Raw genomic sequence first — 22,669 nt, 5'->3', positions numbered from 1 at the left:
GGTCCCGAAGTATACGGCGTCTCTCTCTAATTCTTGCTTGAACTTGAATCTCTCCCTCCTTCTCTCCCCTCTCCCTTCCTTCCTCTCTCTCTCTCTCTCTCTCTCTCTCTCTCTCTCTCTGCCCGGCAGATGTCAGTGTAGCCTAGGACTCGCGACCACAACGGGCTGGGTTGGAAGGAAGCTTCCAATTCCACCCCCCCCCCCGCCCCGACTTTGCTCCCCTCCTCCCCCTGCCCCCCCTGCCCCAAATCCCCCTCCCTTCTCCTCCTTCTCCTTTCCCCTTCTTCCATTGCCTGTCACCGACTAGCTACAGACGGAGGAGGAGGAAGAGGAGGAAGAGGAGGAGGAGGAAGAGAAGGAGGAGGAAGAGGAGGAGGAGGAGGAGAGACTGGGAATGAGTTGGAGACAGACACAGCCCTCCGCGCACACAGATACGCTGCTGGAGACAGACAGGGGGAGGCGGCGGCGGCGGCAGGAGGAGGAAGAGGAGGAAGAGGAGGAAGAAGAGGAGGAGGAGGAGAAAGAGAGGAGGAAGAGGAGAGGAGAAGGAAAGGAGGAGGAGGAAGAGCAGGAGGTAGGACACTTTCTATTAGCAGAGGCAGCAGCAGCGGCACCCTCCCTCCGCCACCTTCCCCGACCCCTTTCCCGCATCTCCCCCGCCTCCCTTTCCCCAGCCCGGGGAGGGGGTTGCTGCTGCAGTCAGGGGCAGCTGCGGGGCTCCGGGAAGGAGGCAAGTGCCGCCACTGCCGCGTTGGTTCTCCCTTCCTCCTTCCTTCCCTCCCTCCCTCCTTCTCTCCTTCTCCGCTGCTCTCTTGCTCCGGAGTTCCCGCCGGGGTGTCAGGAGTGGAGATGCAGCTTCTGCGGCCGCAGCTCCAAAGCCGGGGCCGGGGAATCCCGGAGAGCCGGGGAGGAGCCGCAGTCCCCGCCGCCGCCGCCGCCGCCAGACAGACTGAAAGTCCCTGGGAAAGTGAAAGGGGGAGGGGGAGGGAGGCCCAAGTTTAAGGTCTCCGACTCTTAAAGAGACAAGACACTTCAGTCTCAGTGCGTCCCCAGCGGTCAGCCCCGGCCCTCGGGCCCTTCTACGCCTCTTCTCTGGGTTTGCACGCCCCGGGGGCATCTCTCCCAGAGCACCAGCCTTTGGGTCGGGCCGGGAAGTCTGCAGCTCCAGCGCGGCCCCCTCTTGCCTGTCTGGCCCGGGCTGAGTCTGTCTGCAGCCCTCCCCTCTCCACTTCCCTGCCTCCGTCTCCCCACCGGTACTCGGTCCTTAAGAGGGAGGGGGCGGCTGCAGGTGAGTGAGGCTGAGAGCTCCCTCGGGGGAGCTGGGACTGTAGGTGTCTGGGTAGGGCTCAGACGTCTGGCCCCAAGTTCAGCCAGCGCGTCCAACCGGAGTGGGGGTGGGAAATAGGAACAGGACGACACTGGGAACTGATCAAGAGGACATCCAGGAGGATTGAGCTGGACCTAGGGGAACTTCCAAGGGTCTGGGTGGGGTAGGGGCTTGGAATCGGGTAGGAGTAGAACGGAGTCGCCACCGCCGCCCTTCCTGTGCTCAGTCCACGAGTCCTCTTTCCCTAGAGACTGGAAGTGCATACAGTATGTCTGGTTGTCTGTGCTACGGGGTGGGGATCGGCTTGACCGGGATGGTGCGGGAGTGGAGGAAGGTGCTTTCGGGTCGTGGGGTTTTCCCCAACCCAGACGCAGAGGTGAATGGGCTTTCCATCTTACGATCCCAAACACTGCAAGCCGTTCCCCCCCTCTCTCCCCCGGTCTGTTGAGCATCGTTGTTATTGCAGAAAATTATTCTTCCTACCATTACTCCAGATAATTAGTCGGTTCCCATTGTACAGTGTCTGGTATCTCTCTTATAAAACACCGTGTGCTTTTTAAACTGCAGTGGCAAGAGTTAATTTTGCATACCACAGAATGCAGCTGCGGTAGCTGGAGCCGAGAGTTCGTCCGGCTGTAGCCCCAGGTAGACCAACTCTAGTCGGCTGTGATTTTGGCTGTAGGGAAAGCCCTGAATATCAAGAACCATGCAGAGAACTTTTTTTCTGGGGAAAAATGAGGAAGGTGAGAGAGCTATCTGAAAGGCACCCACATGCAAACACAGAACCCAACCCTAATCAACCACAAAACAAACCCAGTTTATATTCGCAGATACTGTCCTTATGGTTATCTTAGCTCAAATCTAGGTTTGTCTGACCGGTCTTATCTACTATTGATCAGTTTTGCATCAATTGGTGTAAACAAGGTCACCCAAGCTCATTGCGCTGACTGGGAGGTCTGTTATACCTTATGTTAGGCTGTTATTACACTTAATCTGTGTTTTGTCGAGGAGATTTAGGGGAAACCAGCATGCTGAATTTCTCTTTGACCCTCATCCTGGAACAAACAGGAAACAATGAGTTTCCAACCAAAAATCAAAGAATTTCCCTTTGTTTTGAGGTTGGATATTGGATATCTGCGAAGTGGCGTTTCTAGAGACTTTTAAACAGTAATTTATTAATGTCTGAGGTTTATTTATAAGGTTTCTTCTGTAGGTAAGATCAGTGATGATTGTGAAGGACAACGGAGCTCTTTGGCTTAATGTGTGATATGGTAGCAGAAAGGCATTTATCTATTTAGAATCTTTCTTAACTGGGGAAAAAAGGTAGCATTCTTTGTTTGGCAGAAAACACCTCTACAAACTCAAACTTTTGCAGGAATAGATTCTCCATTAGAATGAAGGGACTGTGGTGATGGGACGAACATATCCAGCAGACATGTAAATCAGCGTCCTGTTTCCCAGACTACCGGGCTTGCACCTTTCAACAGGAAAGCAAAGCAGAGGACCTTTGTCAGCCCACCCCTTCAAGGCAGGCACAGCTTCAGGGAAGGCTGACTGGTTGTTACACAGTGATAGTCTGGGCGGCCAATCCATTTCATGTTTGTTTTATTTCTTTTAAACAAATATAATATGTTTCTTAAAGAGCCTTTTAGTTTGGGAAAATGTCATGTTTTTTTTTTTTTGTTCCTCAATTGATTTTCTTCATTCCTATTTTAACTTCTTCTTAATCTGAAACAGTGATTCTCTAATGATTTAGGATTTCTTCATTCATTCATTCCACAGATATATATTAAATGCCTATTATGTGCAAGACATTGTTCTAGTTGAAATGTGATGTTGATATTCCTTAGGAGATATTAGTAATTAACTGAGTTAGAGATAAGTTGCCATAATGAACAGTGCTAGCCCATAAAAATATGCAGATTCTAATGCTTTTCCTTGAGGGTAATGATGGGGAATTTCCTTTTTAAATGGTGCCTATTGCTAGGCCAACTAACATTAGGAGAAATATTCTTCATATCTATATCTGTTTTAGTGCTTCAGCACCGAGTATTAAGTTACTCTGAATAGTCTACTAAGTGTATTCTGAAGAAACTTTAATTGTACAGTACATGTTCAGTTCTCTCTCTCTCTCTCACCCTCTCTGTCTCTCATCACCTCTGTCTCTCTGCCTCTCTGTGTCTCTGTCTCTCACCATCTTTGTCTCTGTTTCTGTCTCTGTCTTTCTGTCTCTCTATCTCTGTCTCTTACCACCTCTATCTCTGTCTCTGTTTCTATCTCTCTCTGTCTCTCTCACCACCTCTCTCTCTGTTTCTGTGTCTTTCTTTCTATCTCTCTGTCTCTATCTCTCTTTTTCTTTCTGTATATATACATATCATCATCCATAACTACAATGTTTATTTCAGAGTATTAGCCTATAAATCTGCCTCAGTGCCTCAGATCTGGCACAAGAGGTTTTATTTTTCTTCTTTTTTTGAATAACATCAAGAACATGGAATGTATAGCTATTCTATATGCATACATATACATATTTCTACATTAATATATAGTTTGGTGGGATTTTGGGTGGGAGAAGGAAGGATCTGGACCTGTGTTGTCTTTGACATGTGGAACTTCTGGTATAGAAATCTCTTCCCTTGATTCAGATAATAGTAGTATTGTAATAATAACAAATATAATAAAGTCATCACTTCCACATTGTGAGAGTTAGGGGTACAGTACCCCTGAGATCTGGAAAATTCATGTAAATTTTTGGGCTTCGTTTCATATGAGAGAAGTTAGAATTATTATGATATTAAAAGATAAAAATAAGTTGATACACACTCATCCATATATTTTATGCATTTCTAAGTTTCTAAACTTTTTCTATACCTTTTGTTGGCCTCTTTATGTCATCTGTGATTTTTGCAAAATTGCTCCCAAATTCTCATTTAATTTCTCATGCCAATCTGAGTTGTATCTAAACTTTTATGGGGAAAGTTGTGATGTGGAAAATATAATTAGAGTGCTAGAGAATAGACTGCTGACTTGATTGATAATAGAGACATGTGGGTAAGAAAACTTCCATTACCAATGCAGTTCTGCTCCTCTGTAATTTATGGATTAAGAGAGTGGCCTATAGTACTAAGAGGTTAAGTAACTTGCCTAGTGTCAAATAGCCTAAATGTAAAAAATAGGGTTTGAATCCACATCTTTCTGGCTTTGAGACCAACTTTCTAGTTACTATGCCATGTTGCTCATCATAATAATAATAATAACAACGCTCACATGGTGCTATAGGGTTTATAAACTCCATCTTATCTATGGTTTCATTTGTTCCTCACAATAACCTTTTGAGGTGGGTACTATTATGATGGGCAACTCCTCTATAACTTAGAATCTTGGATAATTGTCAAGAACTCTGTGCTTATTAGTTAATAGTGCTTATCACACAGTAATATTTGGTCTTTAGCACCGCAGTATTTGTTGATGTATTTCAAGAAGAGCAATGAATTTTAAGATTTGGGGGAAGGTGGGAATGGAACCTTGTTGACCTAACAACTGCTTAATCTTACAGTAGCTTGCTGGTCTTAACATTGAACACTTTGACTGAAGAATACATTTGAGAATATACAAATTGTAAAGACTGAAATTTCTTCTTAGGGTTTTAGCTTTCCTTACTTCTTGTGTTTTTTAATCTGCAGTAACCCTTGGAAGAGTTATCCCATCATGGGAAGTGTGTGTGTGTGTGTGTGTGTGTGTGTGTGTGTGTGTGTATGTGTATGTTTGCATTTTGCTTTTGGGAAGTCACTCTGTTCCTAGTAGTCTTTTAGTGTTCTATTCCTCTCTGTCTCTCTACCTCCTTTTCTTTCTTTTTCTCTTCTTCCCATTTTCTTTCGTATCTTCTCTCTCTGTGTCTCAGTCTTTGTCTCTCTGTGTTTGCTTCTGTCTCTGTTCTCTCTTTCCCTTTTTTCCCTCTCTTCTTCTTTTCCCTCCCTTCCCTCTTCTGGGGCTCAGTTTGTATAACCAGAGTCTTATGGTGGAACCCAGCCAGTGCCAGCTGTTGACTAAAGGATCTGGTGCCAATTTGTTGGTGCATCATTTGAGAATCACCCCCTCCCTTTCCAGCATAGACATACATACATAGGTAAATATTTATTTATCTCTTACTGCAGACAGTATCTAAGAATAGTTTTCTTTCTTGGCATGTTGAGACCAAGGACCAAGTCTGCTGAAGTGTTTACAGTTTCTGACCTCGATTAGTAGCCTAGGCTCCTGAAACCTGACATGACAGCATTCTGATTGGGGGGGGGGGGAAGGTAATGTTTCACTGAATGGGCTCTTGGGGTGGCAAGTTCCCCATTCAACAGGCAGATTTATAGAAGTGAATGTGACTTCTTCATTCCCTGGTAATCTCTAATCTAAATTAGAAACATAGGCATAAAATCATAGGATTGAGAGGTGGAAGGATCTCTAGAGATTCTCTTATCCAATTATTTTATAAATGACAAACTGAGACCCTGAGCTTGTCCAGGCTTACTAGGTACAAGAGATTGGGTTTAAATACAGGTCCTCTGACTCCAGAACTAGTGTTCTTTTTACTACCTCATGAAGAAAGTACTTTAATTGTTGATATATGTATATATATGTATATATATATATATATGTATATGTAGAGGCTTATATGCCAATAAGTAATCAGCAAGTTGATTGATTTATCCTATGGAACATAAAGCTTATTTTAAAGAGCTTTGGTGAAAATATTTTTCAAATTTTGACCTGATCAAAGGTTTCTGATGACCTTTGCATCTTTCTCCTTTTTTCCTGACTAAATATCTAATCCCTATGTCATCTTTTGCATAGCAAGGCCTCTTCACATTCCCCCTAGTCTCACTCCACATATATATTAGAAAGGATAACATTAAAGAAATAACACTAGTTTTAATCTGAGAATTAACCCCCCACCATGTTCCTGTAGTACTAATAGGTATTATATATAAACACTAATTTGTTGAAGATGTAAATATGATCCTCTGATTTCTTTTCTTTATTTTTTTTTAGCCCTCTGAAAATTCCCACTGGAAACCCCTGATGTCCTGGAACATAAAATCATAATTAGAGTTTCTACCTCCAAGGGCTGTGAGTGTATCTAGAAATATATCTTGACCTATATTGGGGGTGTGTATGTAAGCTGAATGTAGGTTTTAAAATAGGAATGTAGAGACTGTGCCCATCATCATAGGAAAATTTCAGCAGTAAGGCCTGCTTCTGCCTAGCTAGATATTTTTTCTTAGCGTTGTTCACTTCGTTGTTAGGCAACAAAAGGAAACAAGTAGGCACCTGTACTATTAATTACCAGAGAAATATTGTGGTGGGTTCATATTTCCAATTAATATGTTTCTACCCAGAGAGTAGCAGGATTTGAAAACCGTATTTGTGTTGCAGCATATCCATGTAGTATATGTATGGATTGCTTTTCTTTGAAATCCTATTAAAAATGGTTCTTTGGCTTTTTAAGCTGTTTTTCTGAGGACTTTTCTTTCCACTGAGCTTGTTTTCCAGATAGGTCTTGGAAATTACGAAGTCCATAGCTATAATTTCTCTCTTGATTGGCAGCTAAGAGCTTTCCCGGACAAAAATAAGGCTGCACTGTGCCAAATGGTTGACTTTTCTAGAATAAAAACTCTAAAGGGTATGCGAAAAGTCCTCTGGTTAATATATTGGCATTCCCAGAACCCACTAAAACTCCGGCAGGCTGCCAGACACCACTTAATGAGGATGCAGAATGTCTGGCACAAATCCGCATGAGCAGAAATGGGGGTGGGTGGGAAGCTATACATCCACACCCTTTATTAATTTTTAATGACTCTACTTTTGTTTTGTAGTTTTTCAGTGTACCCCCCATCACTAGCCCCCACCATGGATTTATTTCCTTAAGATTGGGAAGCACGGTTTTAGGGAGGGAAATTGAAACCCCTAAGATTTAAGAATGACCTTTTCTGTTTTTGTGATCCTTTTGTTATTATGTTTTTGGTTGGTGGGAGAAGAGAAAAAAGGGAGATGACAGCTATTTTATGATGCTTTATTGTGTGCTAGAAAAGAAAAGCATTTAAGAAACTTTAAGTTTGTCAGACAGTTTATATGACAGTGCAAGTTGGTGCTTGCCAAGCTCCAGACAGATTGTTAATGTTACATGACAGGGATAAATAAATTACTGCTGTCTGAGACACGCACCCGCTGCAACCCCCGGTGCAGCTCTGTCTGCTACTAAGGAGGGAACCCAAGGTAGGTATGTAGAGCTTCATGGCTGAGCTTCTGCTCACTAGCTGGAATTCAATGACTCAATTCAGAAATGAAAAGGGTGTGTTCTTTTTTCCCCTCCTTCCTTCCTTCCTTCCTTCCTTCCTTCCTTCCTTCCTTCCTTCCTTCCTTCCTTCCTTCCTTCCTTCCTTCCTTCCTTCCTTCCTTCCTTCCTTCCTTCCTTCCTTCCTTCCTTCCTTCCTTCCTTCCTTCCTTCCTTCCTTCCTTCCTTCCTTCCTTCCTTCCCCTTCTCTCCCTTTCACTCTCCCTCTCTTTCCCTTTCACTCTCCCTTTCTCTCCCTCTCTTTCTCTCTCTCCCTCTCTTTCTTTCCCTCTTTCTCTCTCTTTCTCCCTTTCTTCCTTCCTCTCCATTCCTCTCCTCCTTCCTCTCCTCTTCTCTACTCTTCTGCTTTGCTTCTGAGTACAATAACATACATAGCAATCCTATGTTTTTTATTTTCTCAGACTTTCTAGGTCTTAAAACCAAGTGCCCTTTCTTCCACTTTTACTGTTTCTTTCTCTGCTCTCACATTCCCCTATTCTTTTTCTCTTTCCTCTCCCTTCATCTCCTTGGCTTGTAGGTAAAGTTTTCCCCAGAAGACCTTTCCCAGATAAAACTAAACTTTGTTCTTAGCTCGGGGCCCAAGATTTCACCAAGGCCAGGTTCAAACTGTTTACTATAATATTTCTACAGGTGCAGACACTGACTATGAAATGGTCTGAGATAAGTGGGTGAGCAGTGTTGGGCCTGGCACTCCTTGGGTAAAATGTACTTTCATCTCAGGCAATCTGGGTGCTTAGCTGGCAAGGTATCAGAGGCAATGAATTTAATGGTCTCATTCCACTTGTTAGTGGACACTCTGTCCACATTATAGAGCCACCTCATTAAGTTGAACCTTTGCCAAGTGATTAGCCATTATCTCTGTAGGAACGACTCAGGACTGGGAGCAGTAACAGTGATGTTTAAGATCAAAAATTGATATATGTGAGCAAAATGTTCTCCAAAATTGTGTACCAGCTCAGGCACAATGTTCTACATTAAACTCTTTTTGATCTTCCCAATTGCTCTCCCACTCAAATTACCTTATATTTATTTTCTGTGTATATGTATATATTCATCAATTTTATATTTATGTTGTATGTACTATCATATGTATTTGTCTCCCCATGAGAATATAAGCTCATTGTGAGTAGACTTTGTTCCATTTTTGGTACTTGAATTCCCCAGCATATAGTTGCTGCTCAATAAATACTTGTTGGTTGATTATTGATACTTGACAAAATTTTTTTTAATTGTCTTTAGCACCCAACCTGCCCTAAGAGAAAAAAAACCCAACCATGAGTAAATGAAAAAAAAAAAAAACACCCACAAAATCACAAACAAACAGACATGTAAGGCTTAGGGTCAATTTCATTGTCACAATGCCCATTTAACTTCCTATCCTTTTAGCTTTTTTTCAAACAGCAAATTTCCTAAAGCTTCAGCTTGAACAACTAATTGATTTTGGTTTACATCAAGTATTGTTCATTTACTCTAGAGAAGTAGTATGTAGTTGATGAAGTAAAAAGTAAATTTGTTTTGCATTGTCTATATCATGAAGGTCTCCTCCCAGTCCTTTCAGGAATTGAGATAAGCAGAGTCATAGCTAGGAATTGTTGTACCTGGGACCATAGGAAAGAGACAGAATTCTGGGCATGTCTTAAGTTATGGGAGCTCTCACTAAAGGAAAGATTTCCAGAGAAGACTATATTTCCTGGAATACCTCAATGTTTCTATGCAACTGAAGGACTAGAACCATTTCTTTTTAGAGGGGGTTGGTAGCAGTCTTAGTAAATAAAGAGAAATGAAGTTCATTAAGTCAGTGACTTCTAAATTTGGTTGCTCTACCCTAGGTAAGCTCTAGGAGCAAGTGCTTCTCTATAAGAGGACTATTTTCTAAGGCAGGACCCAAAGAGAGAAAGGAAGTAGGTAATTGTCTGGATCACTCCTTGAATGATAAGAGCAGAAAAATGACTTGGCCAGAACCAGTTAGCCCATCATTTTGTTATGGACTTTCAATGAATCCTAGTTGAGTAAATGGCAAACATATTGTGTATAGTTTTCTTGTCAGTCAGGTGATATAAATCCTCTACATTTCTTTCTTTGTATTAGTATTCCTCTCATTTCCTCTTCTACTCATTTCAGCTGTATTCTTGGTATTTTTTCCTTCTTTCTTCTTGCTATGCTTCATTTTTCTCTTCTTCTTCTTCTCATGCCTCCATTCTGTACTTGCCTATCCTCCAGTCTTGCCTCCTTCTTTTTATTTTCTCTGCCCATATTTGCCCTCATTGCCTCTGGTGAGATCCTCAACTTGGGAAAGGGAGCTACTGAAGCTCCAAGATTAAGGACTCTATGTACCTTGTTTGTCTATATTTTCCTCCGCACCTTGAACAGTGCCTTGATCAATGACAGCTATGACTTGGATAGCATTGGTAGCTTCATCTTGAATGCCCCTTGAGGGCTTTGATAGAGAGCCTGAATATAAATCTGAACTGCTGGCATTCTTGCTATAGGCTTCATTTTCACTTTTCAGTAAGTCAGACACGTAAATATTTTAAAGACATTGTCTAATTTGTCCGTGGTGTCTTTTAAAGGCAGTTAGGCAGAATTTGTTATTACCTCCTTTTTATGAAGAATATAGTTCAGCCATGAGGTTTACAGTGATTTGCCAGAGGTCAAGGAATGAGTTAGAGACTAATTCTCCATACATTTAGGTTCCAGTTATCTAGAAAAACCCAGGATGTCTAAATGCATGGAAAAAAATACCTTTTTTGTTTTACTTTATGAGTGATTAAAAACATGAAATCATTTCTTAAGTTTCTTGAAGATTCAACATGTTTGTTCCAGGAAAGGTCATGCCAGCCAACCCAAATAAGTTTCTCCCTTGTACATAGCACATCATAGCCTGGATAATACATATGGGATATCCAAAATATTACGGGGCTTAGAATGTAAGTAAGCTCTTTGTGAGTAGACATTGTTCCATTCTTTAAACTTGAGTTCTCCAGTATATAGGTAGTGCTTATTAACTGATTATCAATACTTGATGAAATTTTGTTTAATTGTGCATCTTCTCTCCTGTTCTTTTTTGAGGTAATGTTTTGAAAGGAAAGAAGGTACCTTAGGAAGAACATAAAATTTAGGGTAAAACAAAGTCAAATACTGCTTCTTCTACATATTACCCGTATAATTTTGGGCAAGTCATTTCCCCTTCTCTATGCTTCAGTTTCCTTAGTTAACAAGATAATGGAGTTTGATTTCATCAGAGTTATTTGAACCTATATTTTTAAGAATGGGGAGATACAATGGGCATGTTTGGTTGGACTTGAAACATATTCTCCGGTAGAGTCTTAAAACTGTTTCCATGCTAGTGGTTTTACAGAATTACCTCCTTCCCCAATTATTTTGTATTTAACTATATTATGTATATATGTATTTTTTAAATTTATAATTTTGCTGTCTTTATATACTTGTATCCCTATTAGAATGTAAGCTCATCATGAGTAGAGATTGTTTATTAATATCCCTTCTGTTTCTGAATCTATAATCATGTAATATGTGATATATAAAGTAATCATGTTTTATATATGTTCATATATATAATATGTATATATATATAAACATATTTATGGAGATAATAATAATGCCTTATATTTGTTTATTGTACTTTGAGTTATGGATAAATAGAGTTTTAGATTTAGAATTAGAAGGAACCTTAAAAACCATATAATATAACCTTCCCTCCTTTTAAACAATTGAACAATTGAATAAATAAATAAACCATAAATTAACCATGTCCATGTTCTTTGAGGGTATCACTTCATTGGATAGCATGCTTCATTATCAATCCTATGAAGCTGTAATTAGACATTGTATAGATCAAGTTTACTTTAGGTCTGACAGTAAGTGGAAATGTTGGAATTTGTCCCCAAGTCTTGTAACTTCAAATCCAGCTTTCATTCTACTGTGCTTATTATGCTCTCTGAAAATCTTAAGAAAAAGATAGGGAAGGTATTATTATTATCATTTTAGAAAACTAATGTCCAGAGCAGAGAGATGAAGCAATTTTTCTCAGTCACTTAGTGATAGGTTTGGGTCTACAACCCAGATCTCCTAATAATATTACAATATTCTTTCACTTGCCTTCCTCCCATATATGCTATTTATGATTCTGTGAAATTTTAGAAAGAAATTTTAGGACCCTATCTAAGTGTGTTTTAAGGTCTAAGGAGCCCATTGCAGCTCCAATGTTATTTTTTTAAAGAGTAATATTTATTTTTGACATTTGTTTTTAAAAATTTTGAGTTCCAAATTCTCTTCCTTCCTCCTGCTTCTTCTCATCATATTGAGAAGACAAGTAATATATCAATTAGATATGTGAATTCATGCAACACATTTCTATATTAGCCATATTGCAAAATACCTCAACTCTCCCCCCCAAAAAAACCCCCCAAAAGCAAACAAAAAAGCAAAAAAAAAGGAGGAAAAATATGTTTCAATCTGCATTTAGAGTTCATTAGCTCTCTCTCTAAAGGTGGATAGTATTTTTCATCCCGAATTTAACCTTGGATTTACCTTGGATCATTGTGTTGATGAGTATCTAAGTCTTTCACAATTGATCATTGCTGCAATATTGCTCTTAGTGTAGATATTGCTCTCCTGTTTTTGTTCACTTCACTTTGCCTTAGTTCACACAAGTCTTGCCAGGTTTTTATGAAATTATTCTGCTTATCTTATAGTATGATAGTATTCCATCATACACCACAAATTGTTCAGCCATTCCTCAACTGATAGGCATTCCCTCAATTTCCTACTTTTTTGCCACCATGAAGAGAGCAGTTCACCTGTTCTTAAAGATGTAAGTTCAAATATCTTTGATTGAAATAAGAGATTGAGAGAGTTTTGTCTTTATTAATTATGCTAAGGTTTTGTTATAAAGAATAATTAGTGAGGGTTGTAAATAGCTGGGTTTATTTACATGGGTTTGTAAGCTTAGAGTTAGTTATTCTTGACTAATTTAATCAACAAACATTTATTAAATGACTGCTACAGGCTTGGAACAGTTCTGGAAATGCAAAAAACATGGATAATAATAATATGAAAACATCCCCTGCCCTTAGGAAGCTTATATATTGATGGGAGAGGAAAGGATATTTCCTTCTTTTTTATTATCTCCTCATATCGAATCAGTTTGCAGATCCTGCTGATTCTATATATTTTTTGTTTTTTGTTTTTTTTCCCTTTTTTAAAATGAATTTTATAATTATAACATTCTATATTGATAGCATCTTTTTATACCAGCCACCTCTTTTTTCTTTTTTCCTTTACACAATTACTTGAGTTCAGATCTTCATCTTCACCAATCTGGAGGATGTGAAGAGCCTCTTAATTGTTTCCCTGCAACTCCCTTCTCCAAACAAGATTTCACATGGTTACAAAAATAATCCTCCTAAATTTCAAGCTGACAATGTTGTTCCCATTCCCAAAATCTTCCATGAGTCCCTATTGCTGCTAAGATAAAATATAAACTCCTTGGCCAGACATTAAAGGTGTTGTACAATCTGGCTCCATTCTGTCTTTCCAGCCTTATATCATATCACCCCCTCTGTACACAGTTTACATGCCAGCAAAACTGGACCACTTGCTATTCCTTGAATTCAACATGCTGTCTCTGAATTAGCTCCTCATCTCTGCTTTTCAGCACATGTTCTTTTCCTTTTTGATCAACTCATGGACTCCATACTTAGTAAAAAAAATTCTGTATCCTTCCCTATGACATTGTTTTTTCCCATCCTCAAATTTTCCCAGAATATGAGGTCAGTAAAATAAAAACTCTGGGTGGGTCTACTGTTCTGAAAGGACTTTTTGAGAATAGGTTCTCTAATGTATTGGGCATCCATCATTCCCGAACTCACCTCTGTAGATAGGTTTATCACCAAACATTTTTGTGGTATATTGCAACTTTTTTTTTTTTTTGGTCATGATTACTCACAAAGACCATCTTCCAAAATATGGAGAGCTTGCAATTTATAGTGGGGAGAGCACATTATTCTATTTATTCCATTCACTTAGTCACCACACCATCTCTCTCATTTAAACTTACAAATTGATCTCCTTCCTTCCAGTCTCTTTCCTCTATAATGAATCTTCCACACAGCAGCCATGGTAATATTCCTAAAGTATTAGTTGGACCATGTCACTCTCTCTGTTTAAGAACCTTCAGAGTCTCCTTACTAAATCTAAGATAAAATACAAGTTCTTCAGCTTGGAATTTAAAGCCTTTCACAGACTGGATTTCAAGATTTATTTCATTATCCTTCTTGTCAGTCACTCTATGTTTGAGTTAAACTAACCTATTTCCTGGACTCTGAATTCTATCTCCCATTTCAGGGCCTGAGGTATACTGCCCTTTACATATAATTCAGAATTGTTTTTTACAGAATGTAGATCGTGATTTTTTCTTGTGCAGTATGATGAATATGGAAATATGTTTAGAAGAATTGTACATGGTTAAACTATATTGGATTACTTGCTGTTTTGGGGAGGAAGAAAGGGGAAAGAGAGAGAGACAATTTTGGAACACAAAATTTTGCTAAGATGAATGTTAAAAACTATCTTTGTGTGCATCTGGAAAAAGAAAATATTAAAAAGAAAATAAAAAGAATGCTAGATTAGTTATTTGAATGTATCTAGAAAAATAAAATACTATTAAAATAAAATAAAAAAGAATGTTAAATCAGTGCACAACTCTACCAATAGTGATTAATATCCCAATTTTTCCACTTCTCCGGTATTTGTCATTTTCCTTTTGTATCATATAAGTAAATTTGATAGGTTTGAGGTGGTATCACAGAATTGTTTGAATTTGCATTTCTCCACTTAATAGTGATTTAGATATTTTTTCATGTGATTATTGATAACTTTGGTTTCTTCTGAAAATTTCCTGTTCTTATCCTTTTACTATATTTCAATATTCAATAGAAATGGCTCCTATTTTTTAAAAATAAATTTTGTTTAGTTCCCTGTATATGTGAGAAATGAGACCTTTATCAGTGAAATTTGCAGTTATTTCCTCCCAGTTTCCAGATTTCTTTCTAATTTTGGCTTTATTAGTTTGATTTCAGCAAAAACATTTTAATTTCATATAATCAAAATTATTTTACTTCCCATAATCCCTTCTGTCTCTTGTTTGGTCACAAACTCTTCCCTCATTCATAGATCTGACAGGTATGTTTTTCTATGCTCTCCTAATGTATTTATAATATCACTAAGCCTTTATGTCTAAATCATGTACCAATTTTGCCCTTATCTCAGTATACAGTGTGAGATGTTGTTGGTCTATGCCTAGTTTATGCTGAATTGCTTTCCAGTTTTTCTAACATTTTTTGTCAAATGCTGAGTTCTTCCTCTAAAACCTAGGATCTGTGGATTTGTCAAATACTAGTTTACCATGTTATTTACTACTATATATTGTATCTATCTATTCCGTTGATCTATCATTCTGTTTCTTAGCTAGTATCAGATTGTCTCCCATGATTACTATTTTGTAATTTGCCTTCCTTACTCATTTTTTTCATTGATTCCCTGGACATTTCAGATCTTTTGTTCTTTCTAGATTAATTTTATTACTATTCATGGCACTTGATAAACAAATTAATTTAGGAAGAATTGCCATTTTTGTTGATTTGGTCTACTCACCAGCAATGAATATTTCTTTAGTTGGTTCAATCTGTCTTCATCTGTGTGAAAAAAATTTTTTTGTTTTGTTTTTTTGTAGTTGTGTTCATATAATCCCTGGGTTTATTTTGGCAGGCAGACTCCTAAGTAGTTTATATTGTCTGCAGTTGCTTTAAATGGAGTTTCTCTTTTTATCTCTTCCTACTGGGGTTTGTTGGTAGTATATAGTAATGTTGATGATTTATGTGGGTTTATTTTATATCCTACAACTTTGTTGAAGTTGTTAATTGTTTCAACTAGTTTTTTTTCTAAGTCAAAGGACAAAGTTTATTTGTAATTGTAACACCAATTGAAACAGACTTAAGTTCCAAAAGGACTTAGCCTCAACTAGTTTTTTAGTGAATTCTCTAGTATTCTCTAAGTGTCATCTCATCTGCAAAGAGTGATCGTTTTATTTCCTCTTTGTCGATTCTAATTCTTTCAATTTCTTTTTCTTTTCCTAATTACTATAGCTAGCATTTCTGATACAATAATGAATAATAGCTCTCCCTCCTTGGCCCTTAAGGTGAAAATTAAAATGAGTTTTTGTTACTATTATTTAATAGTATTGAATAATACTTCTTTGGCTCATCCCATAAATATTGGTATATTGTCTCATTGTTCTCTTTCTCTTTAATAAAATTATTGATTGTTTCTATCATTTGTTCTTTAATGTACTCATCACTAGTGTAATAGTGAACATCCTTGCTTCATTCCTAATCTTATTGGGAAGGCTTCACATTAATCTCTATTGTAGATAATGCTTGTTTTTAGTTTTAGACAGATACTACTTATCTATTTAAGAAAGGCTCCATTGATTCTTATGCTTTCTAAGTTTTTAGGAGAAGTGGGTGTTGTAATTTATTTTCTGATAAAATTTCTGATAAAATAACATTGATAAAATAATGTGATTTTTGTTATTATAACTGATATGGCCAGTTATACTAATAGTTTTCCTTAATATTGAACCAGCTCTGTATTCCTGGTATAAAACCCACCTGACATAATTTTTGTGATATATTGCTATAATCTTTCTGATAGTATTTTATTTAAAATTTTTGCATCAATATTCATTAAGGAAATTAGTCTATAACTTTCTCTGTTTTTGTTTTCCTTAGTTTAGGCATCAAAAGCATATTTTGTGTCATAAAATAAATTTGGTAGGACTCCTTCTTTATCTATTTTTGCAAATAGTTTATATAGTGTTGAGAGTAATTGTTTCTTAAGTGTATGGTAGAATTCACTTGTGAATTCATCTGGTCCTGTGGAGTTTTTCTTAGAGAGTTCATTAATGATTTGTTCAATTCTTCTTCTAAATAGGATTATTTAAGTATTCTATTTCTTCTTCTGTTGATCTCGATGATCTACATTTTTATAAATATTTATCCATTTCACTAAGATTGTCAATTTTACTGGCACATAATTGAGCAAAATAACTCCTAAGAATTGTTTTAATTTCATATTAATTGGCAGTGCATTCCTCCCTTTTATTTTTGAGACTAGTAATTTGTTTTTCTTCTTCCTTTTTAAAAACCAAGTTATCCAGTGCTTTGCATATTTTATTATTATTTTCATAAAACCAGTTCCTAGTTTTATTTATAAATCCAATGATAATTTTTTCTTTCAATTTTATTTAACCTCTCCTTTTATTTTTAGGATTTTTATTTTGATGTTTAGTTGGTGATTTAAAATTTATTGCTTTTCTATGATTTTTTTAAAGATTTCTTTTTTAAGTTTTTTTTAAAGTTGTATGCCCAATTCATTGATCTTCTCTTTCACTCTCTTATTAATGTATGCATTTAGAGATATAAAATTTCCTTTAAATACTCTTTGGCTGCATTCCATAAATATTGGTATATTGTCTCATTGTTCTCCTTTTCTTTAATGAAATTATTGATTGTTTCTATCATTTGTTCTTTGATGTACTCATTCTTTATGATTAAAGTATATAGTATCCAGTAATTTTTAGTCTATACTTCTATGACCCTTTATTGAATATAATTTTTATTGCATTGTGATCAAAAAAGGATACATTTAATTTTTTTCTACATTTGGTTGTGATGTTTTCATGTCCTAAAACATGGCTAATTTTTGTCTAGGTGCCAAGTATGGCTGAAAAAAAGGCATATTCCTTTTTGTTTTCATTCAGCTTTTTCCAGTCATATCTAACTTTTATAAGATCCCATTTATCTTCTTGACTTCTTATTTTATGGTTAGATTTATCTAGCTCTGAGAGGGAAAAGTTGAGGGCCTTACTAGTATAATTTTACTGTCTGTTTTTTCCTGTAATTCATTTAACTTTTCCTTCAATAATTTAGATGCAATGCCATTTTATGGATATATGTTTGTATTAATATTACTTCATTATCTATGACTCCTTTTAGCAAATGTGGTTTCCCTGTTTATCTCTTTTAATTAGGTCTATTTTGCTTTTATTTTTTGAGGCAGTACCTCAGAGTTGTTTTAATTTTCATATCTCAATTAATAGTGACTCAGAGCATTTTTCTATATGACTGTAGACAGTTTTGGTTTCTTCTTCTGAAAACTACCTATTCATATCTTTTGACCATTTATCAGTTAGGGAATGGTTCTTATTTTTAAAATCTGACTTAGTTCCTTACATATTTGAGAAATGAGGTCTTTATCAGATCTTCCATTCCCTCTTGACTGAAAATAATACTTTCTACCCCAGAAGTGAATATAAGTAATAGAGTTGTCAAATAGCATCTGTTCCTCTGTCCAGTGTTAACTCAGGGGGTACTATGTAAAAATCTTTCTGACCAGTTTCCAGGTCCTCTTACCATCTCTGGCTCAAGAACTCAGGTGCTGCTGCTTGTATCACCATCACTTAGTCCTACCACTGGCATTGCATCCATGTGGGATCTGGGTCAGCCCCCTCCCCTATGTTACAGATCTCTCTTTTCAGCCTTCTTTGTTGTCTTAGACTGGAAGAATGTCTCCCTTTGAACATCTGTTGACTCTACCACTTCAGAATTTGATTTGAGGTGACATTTTTAAGTAGTTTGGTGTAGAATGTTGGGAGAGATTAGCTGAGAGCTTTCTCTACTTCACCATTTTGGTTCCCTACCCTCCCCACTTTGAAAGTCCCCGTGAACTTGTTTTTAAAGTAACTTTTTTGATAACAGCATTCAGTATAATTGATTTCCCTTGTAATCTTTTTTGTTTTATTTTTTGTATTTAAAAACATCATTCTGAACAATACATTGGCTTTGCTGACAAAGGGGTCAATGGCATACAAAGAGTTAGGAATCTCTTAGGTAACAGAATACTAACACTCTGAGATTAAAGACTGTTTGAAAAACTTCCCCTTGTATCCTTAGTACCTAGTACCTGTACCTTGCATGCAACTGACACTTAATAAATATTTGCTGAATTGGATAAAATATTTTTGTTGGATTTTTTTTCACTTCTCTAACTTTTGCTTCAATGGAGATACATCTGAAACCATTTCAGTGAAGTAAGGACTACTAGGAGAGCAAATCTTCAAACTTGTTGGATTTAAATAGCTTTAAGTGGTGATACCCTATTCTTTCACCCTATTAAATTTCCATTACTACTTTGTGAAATGGAGTTCTTCCTCCTTAGCCCTTAAGATGAAAATTAAAATGAGTTCTTGTTCCAAACATACTTTTTAATACTTGTTTAATGATAAAAATCCTAATGTTTCTGCTACCCAGAAACTTTTACCTTGCTCCCCTTTCCAAGGTTTGGAAAAGTCCAATCAAGTAATGTCCAAGCTGTTGTACATTAATGACCTACTTAGAATGTTGCTGAGTACAGATCAGTTGAGAAGGATGTAAAAGAATTATGTTTGGCATTTGTGAGTAACCCTGTTGAAAAGAATTTAGTTTTACCATGTTTAAATGGCAAAGCTTTGAGTGGTTAGCAACAGCTATAGTGGAGATGCTTCATAATTCTGGTTTTGGAAGGCTAGACCAACACTTCCCATAATTAAAGACAAACTATGCAGTTGACCCAACAGTGTGGAGTTGTTATATTGGGAATGTAAGTTGCCTTGGGTGTGCCTATGTCTGTGTAATAATAAACTACAGTATGATAGGAATTGTTTGTATTTTGCTTCCTGATTGAGGCCTTCCAGAAGTGAAATTGCTTAGTGAATTGCTTTGGACCATTTAAGATACACTACCCAGAGGCTCAGGATGTCCGTTGCTTGTTGATTCAGGGAAATGGCTCTGCCTTGTTGATTTTCCCTGATCTCTATTGGCCTTTAGGTCAGGCAATCTATTTCCTTCCATAGTTCAAGCTTAGGTATACCTGTTGAATGTTGTACATTTACTGCTTCAAATACAAAGCAAATTCCATTTTATCAAAAGCAGTCTTGTGGTTGCAAAGGCTTTATAAACATGAAGCATGTAGAAGACTACTAATGGAATTGGGATGGAATCCCAGAGGCTGAGAGGGTCTTGGGCACAGCTAATACAGTAATTGGTTTGATCAGTGGAGTTGTTCATCAGCAGAGAGTATATTTGGTCCAGGGCCATGAAAGAGGTGAAAATCTGACTTTCTATGCTTCTTTGTTGGGCCCATATTTTATTGCCTTGATTAATTTTGTGCAAGATTGGAGTATGCAATGGGTGCTGGTAGAGAGTTACATTAGGAAATCTCTGCCTATGTTGCTGGAAACTTGGCTTGAAGTTCTCTAGGTGATTGAAAATTCAGCTTGCTTAATTTCTCCTTGTGATTACTTTTGGCCGATGTATGCTGAGGTTGACAAACTTTTGTTTAGTTTGACTCCAGTGGATTTGGCAGGCTTTCCTTTAGCAAAGTGATAAAATGCCCAAATATTTTCCTAACAGGGAAAGAGGGCCTTGGGGGAAATAATAAATGTCTGTTTTCAAGAGTGGAGGTAATGTGTAGAATATGCAGACATGGGTGGTTTTTTGTTTTTGTTTTTGTTTTGTTTTGGTTTTTTTGCTACTTCAGTTATTAAGCTAAATTTTATGCTCTTTAAACAACAGAACAGTTCTCCAACTTTAAAGACCTAAATATAGGATGAAAAGTTCTTTCATTTCAAAATTAGAGGGCTTAGAAAGATCCAAATGTAGGCTTTTTCATAAGGATGAATACAGAACAATAGACTTAAAGAATTTTAGAGTTGGAAGGTACTTAGAAATCATCTATTCCAAGCTTCTTCTTTTACAAATGGAAGAAAAATAGAGCTGTAGAGATATACTTACTATCATACATTTGCCCAGAAGCAGAGTGGAGAACCTAGTACTCCTTATTTACAACAGAGTTGTTATTGGGTTCTTCATTATTTCATCTGTCATCTTCACTCACGTACTGGATACTGTTGTATTTAGTAGGTACTTTATACAACAGATTGGTTCCTGAAAAAAATTATGTAATTTGATTCTTCTAAAAATAAAATTCCATTTTTTAAACTCAAGAGGAAAGTTTGTTATCTAATGAAATTCTGAAGTGAATTTCTTTACAATGTCATAGGTACATAGGATCATAGACCCACTAGGGACAGTACCTGGCTCTTAGCTCTGTATCTTGCTCAAGCTCCGTTGGTTCCCTGTCACCTCTAGGATGAAATAGATAAAGGTCTGTTTTTTTATTCAAAGCCCTTTATAACCTGTCCTCCCTCCTCCTCACTTACTCTCTACTCTTACATGTTACGAACTATGATGTACTCTGAGATCCAGTACCAATAACCACTTTGTTCATCCTTGAATATAACTAGGCATTTTCACTGATTGTCTCTTATTCCTGAAATGTTCACCCTCCTCATCTCTACCTCCCAGCTTCTCCAACTTCCTTCATAAAAGTCCTAGTCAAAAATTCCACCTTCTGGAATAAGTCTTTCCTAATCTTCCCCTTAATGCTAATGTCTTCCCTCTGTTTTATTTGCAATTTATCCAGTATACATCTTATTTGTATGTAGCTGTTTGCAAATTGTTTCCCCATTAGGTTGGAAGCTCCTTGAGGATAGGAATTGTTTTTTGCCTTCCTTTGTATACTCACTGCTTAGCACACACTTCCAGGAACATAATGGGTGTTGAATAAATGTTTATTGTGGTACTATTTGGTCCTTTAGTGCCATTTGAGCTCACATATTGTCCTGACACTGAAGATACATTTTTAACAATTTTAAGTGTTATTGATAGTGATAACATGAAATGCTAATATGTGTCCTATGCTAATTCATGGAAATGATATTGCAAAAGTTTAAATTGATAGGCCCTCCTGCCTTCAGCACTAAAGTTTCAGATTTTGTTAATGCTCGGACACATTTAGTCTTAATAGGAGTGATAGGGTATGTACTCAAAAGGCATATTTAAATATGTATCACTTTCTAATGGCAAAACATAAGAGTAGAACAAAGCTTGTTTCACCACAGGTCTATTCCCTTTTTCCTGTCATAGATGATGACTAAATGCCATCTAATGTCAGTGGGGAAAAGATCAATAAACAAAACCATCCGTTATATACTATTTTCAAGTCAGAGAGGTTCTGGCTCATTTATAGGTCCTATTTGGATTTCACAGAGTACTGGGTTCAATATGGCTCTGTTGATTTTTATCTGAAAACTTTGGTATATCATTACTTCTCTGGACCTCAGTTACTTTATATATAAAATAGGGAAGTTGGACCAATCTTTCATCTCTCTGTGCTTTTGTATAATGCATAATTTTCATAAGCTTTACATCAAATTCAGATTTGTCAAACTTTTTAATGTCGTTAAAAAGGCCATATATGTGAATCACACTTACTATCTTTGAGACTTTTCACTTGTAATATTTTATTTCACATGCCCTTAATCAGGTAATAATGCTTTTATTAAAGAGACAAGTACATTTGAGAAAAGAAATATAGATAGATGCATAATTTTAAAATTTGATGATTATTCTTTCCCGCCATGTATACCAATTAGTAGTATGAGACTCAGATCTGATTTATGCTCCACAGATAAATTGGGAATTAGAAAAAGAAATTATATTTCTCTCTTTTGTGTCTATAACACAGGTTAGTCTATTGGAAGCAGTATGGCTTGTGGGCTAAGAAAAGCACCAGTTCAACAGAAATTTGAAGAAGGGTAATAAAGCATCTAGGAATCCAATTTAAAAGTATAAACAGTCCTCTCAATTAGTATAGTTAAGTCAAATTATGATGAACTTCTCAGGTTATAAGTCTGGAAAAGTAATCTTTAGAAGTTGAGATACAGCTTTAATGAAATGTGATATAAAAGTTGGGAACAATGGTTTTGAGATAGTATCTTGTCTGTCTCTCCAAAGAACATGGCTAGAACAGCTCCAAGA

The 22,669-nt window shown here is 37.0% G+C and overlaps 1 protein-coding gene across 10 annotated transcripts in view; it reads left to right on the top strand.

Moving 5' to 3' along the window:
• The first annotated feature begins 256 nt into the window (after positions 1–256).
• LDLRAD4 (low density lipoprotein receptor class A domain containing 4) overlaps positions 257–22,669 on the top strand; it is a 565,990-nt gene continuing 543,577 nt past the window's right edge. For 5 of the 10 annotated variants that reach the window (XM_074274419.1, XM_074274485.1, XM_074274493.1 and 2 more), the window contains exon 1: positions 259–574. The gene's annotated coding sequence lies outside the window, so the exon portion shown is untranslated. Of the gene's footprint in view, positions 575–646; positions 1,289–6,367; positions 6,446–22,669 lie in introns of those variants that run through there. The other 5 variants (XM_074274478.1, XM_074274433.1, XM_074274470.1 and 2 more) reach the window with 3 other exon arrangements.

Source organism: Sminthopsis crassicaudata, chromosome 1 (genome assembly GCF_048593235.1).
Source record: "Sminthopsis crassicaudata isolate SCR6 chromosome 1, ASM4859323v1, whole genome shotgun sequence".
NCBI classification, from domain to species: Eukaryota; Metazoa; Chordata; class Mammalia; order Dasyuromorphia; family Dasyuridae; genus Sminthopsis; species Sminthopsis crassicaudata.
The sequence above is the reverse complement of the archived record's forward strand: the minus strand, read 5'-3'. Positions and strand labels throughout refer to the sequence as shown.